The sequence below is a fragment of the Adiantum capillus-veneris genome, chromosome 28, assembly GCF_014529385.1.
Source record: "Adiantum capillus-veneris isolate H3 chromosome 28, ASM1452938v2, whole genome shotgun sequence".
NCBI lineage: Eukaryota > Viridiplantae > Streptophyta > Polypodiopsida > Polypodiales > Pteridaceae > Adiantum > Adiantum capillus-veneris.
Window position 1 is genome coordinate 66,042,436 of NC_140958.1, and position 12,589 is coordinate 66,055,024.

Genomic DNA, 12,589 nt, shown 5'->3' on the forward strand with positions numbered 1-12,589 from the left:
TCGAACCCATGACTTCGGGCACGGAGGTTGAATACTCAACCAACCAAGCTAGCTCCTTTGTACATGGTTAGTGGAATCGTACCATGCCATTATGTTCTAGATCACTTGGTAGCAATTGTGAGTGGTGGTTGTAGCTTGATAGCTAGCAATCTTGTTGCTAGTAGCCAATTGGTATCACTATAGTTGTATGGTGTCTTTCAACTTTCTAATATAGGTAACAACTCTTACTATCGTATGACGAAATGTATTAGTGGTGTCTTACACTCTAGACCAAAGCTTAGTGCAAACAGTTTGCCTCCACTATAAAACTAAGGTTGTGATGGTCTACCTAGAACTACCTATTGCAATAAGTATTGGTGGATCCTACTCTGCATATCACACATCCTTAAACTAGTCGCTACATGTACCTCCCAAAATTTCAAAATTAAGATTCCATCTGCACAGTCATAGAGAAAAACATTCAACAATCATGATAAGGTCAAAATTTCAAGAAATATTGTTTAAGGCAATGAAATGCAATTTATTGTGATAAGCATAGCTATGCATCAAATCAAGTGCTATTTTCAATAGCCTCACACATTTTTGGAGAATCAGCATGATTTTCTTCTAGGTCTCTCTTTGCATAGAAATAAAAGACCCATTTGTACAACATACATCAAGAGGTACCAAATATGTCATCATGCATACTAACATCAATTTTCTTTGCTTTGTTAACTTGCACCAATCTATTGGACACAATTCAAAACCCGGACACATTTGTATCACAACTTGCCATAAACACACATGGCCTCAACCCTAGGCATGGATAAACACCATATCCATGCTTGCCATAAATTTGGACACAACTCTAAACATGGACATAGCCATATCCATAAACTTGGAGCCAGCAAGTGGACACAACCATATCTATGTGTCACGTGTGCATTCACTTGTGCCACATGGACATGCTTATGTCGTAGTTTAGCATGAGTCTTACCTTAGGACTGAGCCTAACACCTTATGTCTAGGCGATTGCACATGCATACCCTCTCTTGCAGAAAACTCTTATCCCATTATGAGTATTTTCCAGAGCATAGAATCCTTTTTTCCAAAGTACATATTTTTCACTTATTTATTAATAATTGACTTTTGGTGGAAAAGTAGGTAGGGCAAATTGCCAAAACATTTGTAAAAGAAACCCATTGGGCACTCAATAGCAGGAGAGGAGGCAACAGAAGGTGGTGCACCAAGTGTTGCACCCGGTAGGTGATCTCTCTCTCAACAGTACTCCAGCAAAACTAGCGTTTTGGAGCAGATTTTAGCCATCATCCTTTTTGCAACAGTCCCATCCCTTTAGCCTTGTCGCATCCCCGATTCCATTTCCGACAGTAGATCCTCGTCGTAAAGCTATCCATCGCGACAGATTTTAGATTTCAGTCTTAGCGTTTTTTAGCCTTGATTGTGTCGTCATCGACGCCATTGTCGTCATCGACATTGTCAATTGTCATCGTCATCACAGATTTTGGACTTGACGACGACCCATCGTGGTCATCCTCGTCATCGTTATGGCCACGACACATTATCACATTTTCAGCCCTTGAATCAACGCCAATTCTTAGCCTTACAGTTTAGCCAGGGTTTTTCGTATTCAGCCCTTAGAACAACAATTGTTGTCGACATCGTTGTCGTTGGCACAATACCCGATTGTAGCAGATTCCCAACGATCTCATTTTTCAGCCCTAGCGTTTTCAGATTTCAGCCTTAGCCTCGCATCGTCGTCCTCGTCATGACGACATCGTCTTGTCTGTGTGATGGTCGTCGTCGTCGTCGTCAGCATCGTTTTTGTCATCGATATTATTGTCTTCGACATAGACCAACATTATCTGTCGTCGACACCATCGTATTCGACATAGACCAGCAGTACCCGTCGTCAACATCATCGCTGTTGACATATACCATCAGCACCTCGTTGTTGACATCATCGTCTTCGACATAGAACCTCAATACCTCTTCAATACCCAATACCCAACATCAATAGCATCAATATCCATTTGCATCAGCATCTCATCACTTAGTGAGTGTAGTAGCATTTGTGCAAGAATAAAGAAAGTACTTGCTCTGGCAACAGAGCAAGGGGGCCCTTAAGGGATGGGACCCGACATCCCTGTGTCGTCTCTTTTCTCTCTCTTTGTTTCAATTTAGTTCAATTCTTTCAAGTGAAGTAAATTGTCCCTTGTGTTTGTGTGCGGAGTACTAGAGTGGAGCTAAATCCTTATTCTCTTAAGCTGCCCCTGACATTGGTATCATACCTCTGTGTGTCCTTCAGCTCTGCGAACTCAAGGGAAGAACCTAAAGAAGAACCATCAAGAACCACCAAGAACCCAAAGAACCTCTCCTAGTTTTTTTCTTGAAGAATCTTTGAGTCCTGACCATGGACTTACCATATCCCATCTTCATTTCCATGTCTTTGAAGGAAGATCGACATCGGATTTACAAAAACCTAGATCTTGAGCACCAAGATCTCCTAGCCTTGTATGCTTGCATAGACAACCAAAACCCTAAAACAATCACATCTATCCATGAATTTTGCAACAAACTAGGACATCAGCAAACCATACCTCATAGAAATATGAACCTTAAACATGGCATCATGTCTCGAGATGCCGCCTCCACAAACGAATCTGCTGAATCCATACTAATTTCCAAGAAACGTGTACTTTAGAAATAACCAAACATAACACAAACTCTTGTGATATAATGGACAAGACAAAACCTTAACATGGATAGAAAAATTTCCATGACTTGCCATAATCAACCATAGAAAAATTTCCATGACTTGCCATTCCTCGTTGGATGCAGCCGGATTTGTGGCTCCTTATCAACCCATAATCAACCATAAGTTTCCATAAACCTCGAACACCACCCTAAACCCATATCCACAGCTCACCATAATCCCATCATACACAACCCTAAACTTAGACACAACAATAAATATGGCTCAAGATAAAATCCGAACATGACCCTAAACATGGATAGAACCATATCTACAGCTCGCCATAAACTAGGAAACATCCATATCCATGGCTCCCATTAACCCAGACACAACCATATCCATGGCTCCCATTAACCCAGACACAACCATATCCATGGCTTGCCATAATCATGCTCGACATAGTCCTAAACCCGAACAAAACCATATCCATAGCTAAATAGAAATCCTTCCACAGTCCTATACATGTACAAACTCATACCATGCAGGCCCAACAAAAGCCCCTCGACAAACACAAAATCCCCATCTATGATCACTTATGCTAGCAAGGAGACAATCGTCACCTATGTAGGATGTTCTAGCCTCTGTGTTTCCAAATATATGTGCTAATAAGCTTTTATAACTTGCGTAAGTTTAAAATTTTTTGCTCAAATTTCTCTCCTCTCGCTCCCCTTCATCTCAAACCTGCATTTGTATATATTTCCCTCCCTTCTCTTGCATCGTATTCTCTCTCTCTCTCTCTCTCTCTCTCTCACACACACACACACACACACACACACACACACAAGTGCTTATACAATTGTGGCTCTACACCACAACAAGACCAACTTACAAACTAACTCTCACTACCTGACAAGATCGGCATCGGTGGGAAAAGTACTCTATATACATGAGTAATCCGGGACCCCTTCAGACTTAAACTAAAAAAGGTTTTAAAAAAACACCCGGTTAATTTTGGGTGGGATAAACCCCTTCACTAGTTGGGTTTCTTAAACTCTAATACCCATATGGCAAGGCCCTTCATCAGGCGCTTGGCCTCCCCTTGTAAGTTCTACGAGTAAAAAAGCTTTTTCCCATTTAGGGGGGACTTGGCTCATTTATGAGGCAAATCGTACTGCCGTGTGTGCACTCTACTCCTCCTTCTCCCCGGCCTTCTCTCTGCTATGCATGTGCACCGACTGAAGGGCTATGCCTCTCTCCCATAGAGGTGGCCATGGCAAGTGCCGGCTGTATCATGATGCCTTGGGATTCTAGCGCGTTGATGGATGAAAGTGGAAAGGATTCTCCTCACTGAACGCCTACTGAGTATTACCTTTGAAGGGGCTCCACTATTTAAACAAGGTGAGGGAGGTTCTGTATCCCTCACTTAGCCTTGTCTTTTTGTGTTCTGAGTACGGATGTGAAAGAGAGTTGTTTTTTTGAGAGCTTCGTCTGTTCAACTAATTGCTCTATAGCTATGGAGTTGGTGGAAACTTGGGGTAGTTCTCAGTAACTTACCAAGAACTATTAAAAAAAAAAAAACCCACTCCGACTTGGGTGGTGACATAAGTTAAGTTGGGTTTTTTTTCCGCTGCACTCTTTGGTTATATATGGTTTGCAAGAAAACTTTTTAACTAATTGAGAGGGATTGTTTGGCTTGGGGTTCATTAGACATGAGCTGTAGACAAACCGATCGATTTGATGCGTTTTCTCTGTTTTTTTAGACGACGCTGTTATACCAAGCTCTTTTAAAAAGCTTTTTTTTTTGACAGACTTTAGCTTGATATCTTTTGACTTGAGCAGTAAAGCCATTTGGCATGAGCAAATAAGTGGGGATTGGGTGGTTAGTCCCTTGCTATTGGCAAGCTTCAACTTACTAAATGAATACCTTTGATACTGTCGGCCCTAAAAAGGCGCCCATCAAGCCCATTAAGTACTTGTCCGATTATCATCTGTTGGAATTATTTAACTACCTAAGGCTTACTGCACCTTATTTTGTTTATGCTAAGGTTTTAAAATGTGGTCTGCATAATTAAGAAGGGCTTTTGTGATTCACATGCCTTGTGATTTATGACTGCATTGCTGTAGGTTTCTTTGCACCAAGGCTTTGGCTTGCATATACATTAAACAAACTGGGATTTGGCCATCCTTTGGATGAATAGGGGTAATTGGCATTGGGTCATACCCATGCACTTCACAACTGCGGTCATTAATGGGCAAGATACAACAAGGATTCATCTACGTACTGGCCGGGTATATTGGAATCACTACATATAAAGAGGACGGGTCCGATGGGCCTCTACTGCATTTGATACTTGTTTTTTTTTGGGTTGCTAGCGTAATAATGGTGTCACATTTAGAATGATGTATTGCGCACTATGGTCTGGATCATATTGCATACCATGATGGAGGTCTTTGATAATGATGTTGTGACTGAACAAACCATATTTAATGGGTTTCTTCACATGAGGCATGGCTCTATTACACTTTGTTTGTACAATTTCGATTCCTCTTACTCAATCTATTCTAGTGAATTTGTTTGGCTTGATATGCTTAGCTGAGTCTTTTTTGCCTAAGAGCCAAGCAACAAACAACTGTTTGATGTTTAACACATTGTTTTTTTGAGGGTCGTATTGGTTGCTAAGGACAAGGCTACTATGTCTTGCATGATGGTTTTAAAAGATGGAGGTGGTAAGAGGGTTACCGCATACACTTGATTAGTCTAGATGAATTGTTTGACTGATCTTTGCCATATTAAGTAAGAGCATGACAAACTTGCTATGTAAATTTTGATGGTGTATGGCTGAAGAGTAGGCACAAAGTAACTTTGGGCTAATGTTGGTATTAAGACACTTGGATCAGAAGGGGTGGTGGTCTTCTGATCAGAATGATATATATGTAAATATCTATTTAAGGTCTATTAAAACATTGGGCTATATAGAAACCATACATATAATAACTTCCATAATTCAAAGGGGTAATGGCCTTTTTTACAAAGCTTAAAAATATTTCTTAACAAAATTGAAATACATGTGCACTTTGGACATTTGTTTTAAGTAAAAAAAGTTATAAGTTGGACATGGATAATAACTGATATAGTCTGTTGAAACCTGTAAGACACATTCAAGGCTAACGTATCAGTTGTCTTGTTTGATTGGATGCAGGTGAGGACTCTATCCTTTCTTTGATATTTTTTTGGCTTGAAGCAAATGCCTCTCCTTGACATCACATGCTCTGACTACTTCTTGGAACATACTTTATGTCTCTCCTTGACATCACATGCTCTGACTACTTCTTGGAACATACTTTTTAGATAAGCTATTGTACTTTTACACTAGAATGAGACCTCATTCTTATAGCATTGTACAAAATTAATTTTAAGACTAAGTTGTTTTTGTACTAATCATTGTCACTTGTCTAAAGCCAGCTATCTTTTGAGCTTAAAAGTTCATTAATGTTTTATTATATTAGTAAAGTAGCCACGTCCTATACATAAGGCTTTCCCTTTGGAAAAACCAGGACACTAGCTTTGGAAACTAGCTTGAAAATAGTGCTAAGTTGCACCCATTGTCTATATATATATCTATATATATATATATTTGGTTGGCTAGTGTTAAGCGGTCCCTCTTTGACTATAGTTCTTGATACATGCTCATGGCTATCATAGTCTTTGACTTTGCCGGTTTAAGGATTGCAAGTCCAACCTACAGTACTAATCGTAACTTTCTATTAACTTTCAGGATCACAAACATTATAAATTGATTGCTTGCATGAGAGTTATCCACGACCCGAAGAAGCATACAAAGACTTTAGAAGAAATTAGGTTTTACCTAAAGGACCATCCTCCAAGATAAGCTTTGGTTGCTAGAACTAGACCCTTTCTAGCTCGACGAGCCAAAAGCATTGTTATATCTTACCCTAAGTAATATCTTGCTTACTATAATCTTGTCTATTGCAAACCCTTGCTCTTTCGCAAGGCCTGTAATTAACTTCCGAACCTCTCTCTGTGGAAACCTCGCTTGTCCTCAGATGTATTTGTAGTCTGGATGCTTCTCAACTAGTCTATGATTTGGCCTTAGCTACGGATAAAAAACTTTCTATCTTGCACATGCTTTCTTTTAATGATTGGGTCAAAATATTGGCTACCTTGGACAAGGACTCCAAAGATGGGGTTGCCATGATTTCTCAATACATAGCCCAATTACCTATACTTACCAACAAGAGCTAGTTGAAATCTCTTCATCTAGAGCTGAGCTATCTAACTCTCTCAAAAAGATATGCGGCCTCATCCATCTTTTATTAGTACCCCTAGTTCTTCAGCTATTGTCACAAACGGGAGCGCATGGCAATATAGAATATACTCAGATAAATAGAATTTATCACTTAATACTGAAGCCAGAGGATATAGAGAGAAATAGATAGAGAGAGAGAGATAGAGAGTGAGAGGATCGACATAGTACAGGGGACCAGAAGATGGGCTGGTGTTCCCCCGTAATAGTATCTTTATTACTGAGGAGAAGTCTATACAAACACTTGAACCGAACGTATTACCACGTTCGTTCTAGAGTAAAACTTGTTGGAAGCCTCGGCTTCCTATTCCTAGGGCAAAACCCTATTCCAAGGAACTTCTATTCCTTATTCCAAATCCTCGAGAACCAAGGTTCTTGCCTGTGGATCTCACCTTCCAGACTCAGGGCACGGCATCCCTGCAACTCTTTTCCGACTTTGTTTCCAAAGTCCTCTTCCCGTAGAACAACTCTGCTTTCCCGGACACGGAGTCCTTACTTGGGAATCTCAACTTCCGGATCACAACTCGAGAGACTACCTCTCTCCGATCCGTGGATCTACTTCCCAAACTCGGGTATGAAACCCTTGGGCTGGTCTGGCTCTAATTCCTCAGAGTGCTTTATCTGCTCCTACTCCCTCACTAAGAGGAAGTACACTTGCAAAAAAAAACTTAGAGATCATAACACAAAATCGTTACCTTCAAAGTCTCGGCACTCGAAATGCAACTCGGTTCTCGAAAAGAAATTTCCCGGAAGAGATTTCTACATAGAAAATCCTCTGTTCCAATCCTACACACAAAAGAGGTGTGTTCTCGGGTTCTTTCTCGTAAATTAGCCCCGTCTACGACGTTTTTGGGCTACAATAACTTTCGCGATGGAAACATGCTCTATAGGCACTTCTTCGCGAGGGAACTCGCGCATTGGGTCTTGGCGAGATCTGGTACACTTGGGGCAGCCCCACAGGCATCACCGGCAACGTCTTCCTTGCAGATGGAATCTGCAGCAGCATCTTCTTCTTGCAAGAACTGATCTTCTCCTCTGAGTGAGAGCATGTGATGCTTTTATAGCTCTTGGCCAAGACATGAATAGCTGAGCGCAGGCTGCTTGCGTAGAGATTGCGATCGTATTTAAGTAAAAATTATTATTATTATTATTATTTAATAATAATTATTTATTTATAATTTTTATTCTATTCTGCTAGAAAAAGAGAGAGAGAAAACGTTGGCTGATGTGCGCTCCTTGCCGCACTGTCGAAGCGAGGGACTTGCCGATACACCGTGTGCGAGCCACAAATGGCTCCAAGCACACAACAAGACTAATCTAGCAAGCTCAAAAGAGGGCAATGGTGTGTCACTCACCGCTCTATGCTCCTGCCGTGGAGGATTCCTCGCCGCGATGAAGAAGGAGCTGTAGTCGTGCCGCGCTCAACCGCTTCTCCGCCGTCGTGCCTTCGTAATGCTCGATCGCACACACACTCTCCCTCTCTCTCTCTCACATACACACACACACGAGGAGGTGAAGAAGAAGAAGAAGAAGATGGAGATGGAGATGGAGCAAGAGCACTCTTCTATTGCACAAATGAGAGAATGAGTGAATTTTAGGTTTAGTTGGCTTTTATATGAGCTCACCCCATTCACACTTGGGCGCCCATGCTTAGCCAACTAATCCCTTGAATGTCCCAGTTAGAGTGCGCCTCTCATCGGCGATCACTCTTACCCTTTTCCTATTGGTCCGACAAGCCCGGTACCTGACTCTACCAAATACATAATACACGTCCGTCGTAGGTGATGGGGTGTCCGTGAGCCGTGAGGGTTAACATGCCCCCCTTCCTGATGTAGATTCCGTCCTCAGAAGCTATTGAGTTGAAGCTGGTTCGTCGAGGTGGAGGAGCATTTGAGATGAACGTCCTTAGCCTTCTTCAGTCACTGCAAAATCAAACAACATTGGCACAGTAATTGCATTCTCTTAAAAAGCATATGCAGTTTTAGGTAGACAAATTGATTGGTAAAAGAATTTCAAACAATTTGTTAGCAATGAACATTAAATTGCAATGTAATCAAATGTATAAACAGATGTAAAGGTAAAAAATTAAACAAGTATGGGGTCGCTAATTTGACGGTCGAAAGGCACTAGAGATCGAATATTAATACCATGGGTAAGCTTCTTAATTATCTGTGGTCAATTAAGTTGTTTAATCGCGAGAGCCAAGTATTCATGTTCGAGGGCTGACTAGAGGCGATATTTAAAAGACCTTGTAGTTAAGCTACCATAAAAGGAATTTCTCATGAAATCATCGCCTGACTGATTACTTTTTCTTTGACCACCCGAAGTCTTTTCACAGTGATTCAATTTTGATGTGTGTGCTTATTTTGTATGCCTTGGGTTTTTTGCTTTTCAAGTAAAAGCTCCCATACTGGGAACCTCTAGGGCTCTAGTACCATAGGCAATACATGTGAGTGAAGTACCAAATCAAGCTGAGATTTCTCTTCCAGCTTAAGATTTTACAGTGTGGCACTTTGATTTTTTGTTTGTTCATTTTCAGCATTTTAATTTTGTAACTTTGGGGGGTCATATAACACTGATACACCTCCCAAGCTCATCACACCAGTAAACTCCCTTTATAATACTTAAGCTAAAGGTCAATAGGGTCAAGCCCACTAGAAAGCCCTAATACATTTCACACAATGCTGCCTAAATCGGATTAAGAACCTAAGTAACCATTAATTATTAGGAAGGCATTCCCCATGGTATTAAGAGAAGATTTCTAACACCTAACTTGGTCAAACTAGCTTAGTTGGACTGCTTGATTTTTAAACTTAGACAAGTGATTATGACAAAAAATTACATTGAATTAAATGTTTGATACTAAGCAAATGCGGTGAATATTAGGCTACCAATCACAATTAAAGCTGACAATCATAGATGCAAAAAAGATAAGGGGCAATGCTAATGGACAAGAAACACCTGTTTGTGTCGATGGTCGCACTTGATTTGAAGAGTGAGTCGAGATAAAGATTCCATGAAGGTCCAAATCCTACCAATAGCAACACGCTCCTGTACACACTAGGAAACAAAAGGAATACCTCCAGGAGGCACATTAGTGGAAAAAGGTACCAACACTTATTGAACACAACAAAAAACATAAGGAACCCTAACCTAATTATTTGCACTCCCTCTAGAGAGTCAAGGGAATAGGATATTGTAGAGGTTGGGGGGAAACCCTAAGGCTAAACCCCTATCCTCGTCGTCGAGATAAACAAAGTCATCATCCATGAGACCATATGTGCCATCCGTGTAGTCATGTAAATTTTCTTCTTCATCATAGGTGCCCATGTTTACTAAGAAGGTCACTAGAGGCCTATAGTCATATTGGTCAAAAGGGTAGGCTTGTGCAATGGGAGAAACGCTCTCTACTAAGTATGGATCAGACGTGGTCAAGAGACGTATCAGCCATTCTAACTCCTCAAAATTCCTCTCACATGCTAGCGTACCTATCAAATCCCATTCACATGCAAGCACTGGAAAGACCATGTGAAATATTTGTGAAAAGTAACGAGGGTACCTCTCACCCAAGGCAAGAGTGGATGACTCTAGCGTACTAGCCATATCTGTACACGCAAATAGATGATGGTTAGAGTGCAAATATTACAAGGGTCGTGTTCTTGTGCATAATTTGTTTTTATGATTTGTGTTATGGCTCTTGCTCTTTTACTTTTTTATCTTGTTTTTGTGAGTATAAGGCTTTATATATACATTCCCTAAGATCGGAGATTAAGAGGTCAGGGAGAACGGTTGAGAGGGAAGCAAGTGAATGATGGATGTCCACAAACACTCCCCCCTTCCTTGGGTAGCTCATACCGTTTGAAATGAGCTTGTCACCCTTTGAAACCAATTGTTCCAATTGATAATAGGTGAGGATTTTTGCCAGCAGTTTTCTATTACCCTAGGTGCCTCGTCAAGTCGCAAGGGTGGTAAGGTACTCTCCCAGGATCGAACTTGAAGTGGTTCATCAGGTGATTCTTGAACACTGGGAGGTGTGGATTCTTTTGTAGCTTCATGGAGGTCCACTACTATAGATGGAGGCTGTGTAGAAGCCTTTACCTCTATGGATGTATTACATGAGGAGCTAGAAGCTTCATGGAACTCCCCCCTTCCTGAGCTAGGTGGGATAAATTGGTTTTGCCTTGGAGCGCAAACTAGCTCTGGACTAGGTGTGTAGCATTCTGTGATCTTTCCCTTTCCACGGTCCGCCGTTGGCTTTAGCGTTACACTGTTTGACTCATATGGGTTTGTTGTCGATAGGGAAGGACACATTTTACATTTAGGTACCCAAATTTGCTCATTTCCATCATAGTAGCCTTGGGCTTCTAATAGTTGTTTTGGAATCCATCGTGATTTGGTCTTGACTCTCTTAGGGCGCGCTCTTGGTTTTCCCAGGAAATTTTTTCTTGGAATGGATGGGAGGGTTAGGTAGTTGGAAGTAAGGCCTTGGGGACCCATTGATATGTACTCTTAGGTCATGCAGGTTGAGTACTTGCAATATTACTGCTTGCTGCAACTACAAGTGTTGAAGTGCTAGATTCATGGGTAGCCGGCAAAGACGAGTTAACCACCTTGGCTTGTGAATGTTGGCTATCCTTCAACTTTGCTAGAGTTTGCAACGTAGGTGACTTTGCTTGAATGATAGGGGTAAGAGTCGGTGGTCGCGTCGTGACACTACCAGTATCCCAATCAATAGTGAATTTGGTTGCCAACATCCACGTGCGTCCCAGGTTTACGTTGCCTTGCATAGCTCCTGCGGGCATGACTAGAAACCTCTGCACTATGCTTCCATTGTCATAGACAATAGGGGTCTGAAGGACTCCAAGAATAGCAGTTTTCTTTTTATTAATGCCCTTGACTTGCATCATACTCGGGGATAGGGTCGGTTTCCCTAATTGACACCAAACTCCATAGGATAACAAATTGTGTTTAGCTCCCGTATCTAATAAGGCATTGTATAGTACTTTCCCATAGGGGCTATTTAGCTCAATTGGGTATCATAGGGGTGGCTCAGATTCTAATGAGTCATCATCTGTGTCCTCGAAAAATGCTTGCGTGATTCCCAGATTAGCCTCTCGTTGGCGTCTAAGACGTTGTTGTCGTTCTCGAGCCTCAACTCTTGCTTGGATTTTTTAAAGCTTTGCTTGTTCCTTGGCAGCCTTCTTTTGATGGATGGCTTGCAACTCTTCCTGGCTTAGAGGATCATAATATCTTTTGAATTTACTCCCATTAAGGAATCCAATGGTTTCAACTCCATCTAGAGTCTCCACACGAATGGTACCTTGCAGGGTAATTTCACACACTCGATATGGTCCCTTACCAGCGTATTTCAATTTCTTCTTTTCATTACGTACCCCGTACATAAGAACTTTATCACCAACCTTGATGTCTTTATCCTTTAAATGGCTATCAAACCACTTCTTTCTCCTATCCTTCTCCACTAGAGCATTTCGCACAGCTAATTGCCTTTCTTCATCTAGCCTTTCTAGGATATATAAGCGCTCCACTAAGGGGTTACCATCCCAACCTTCTT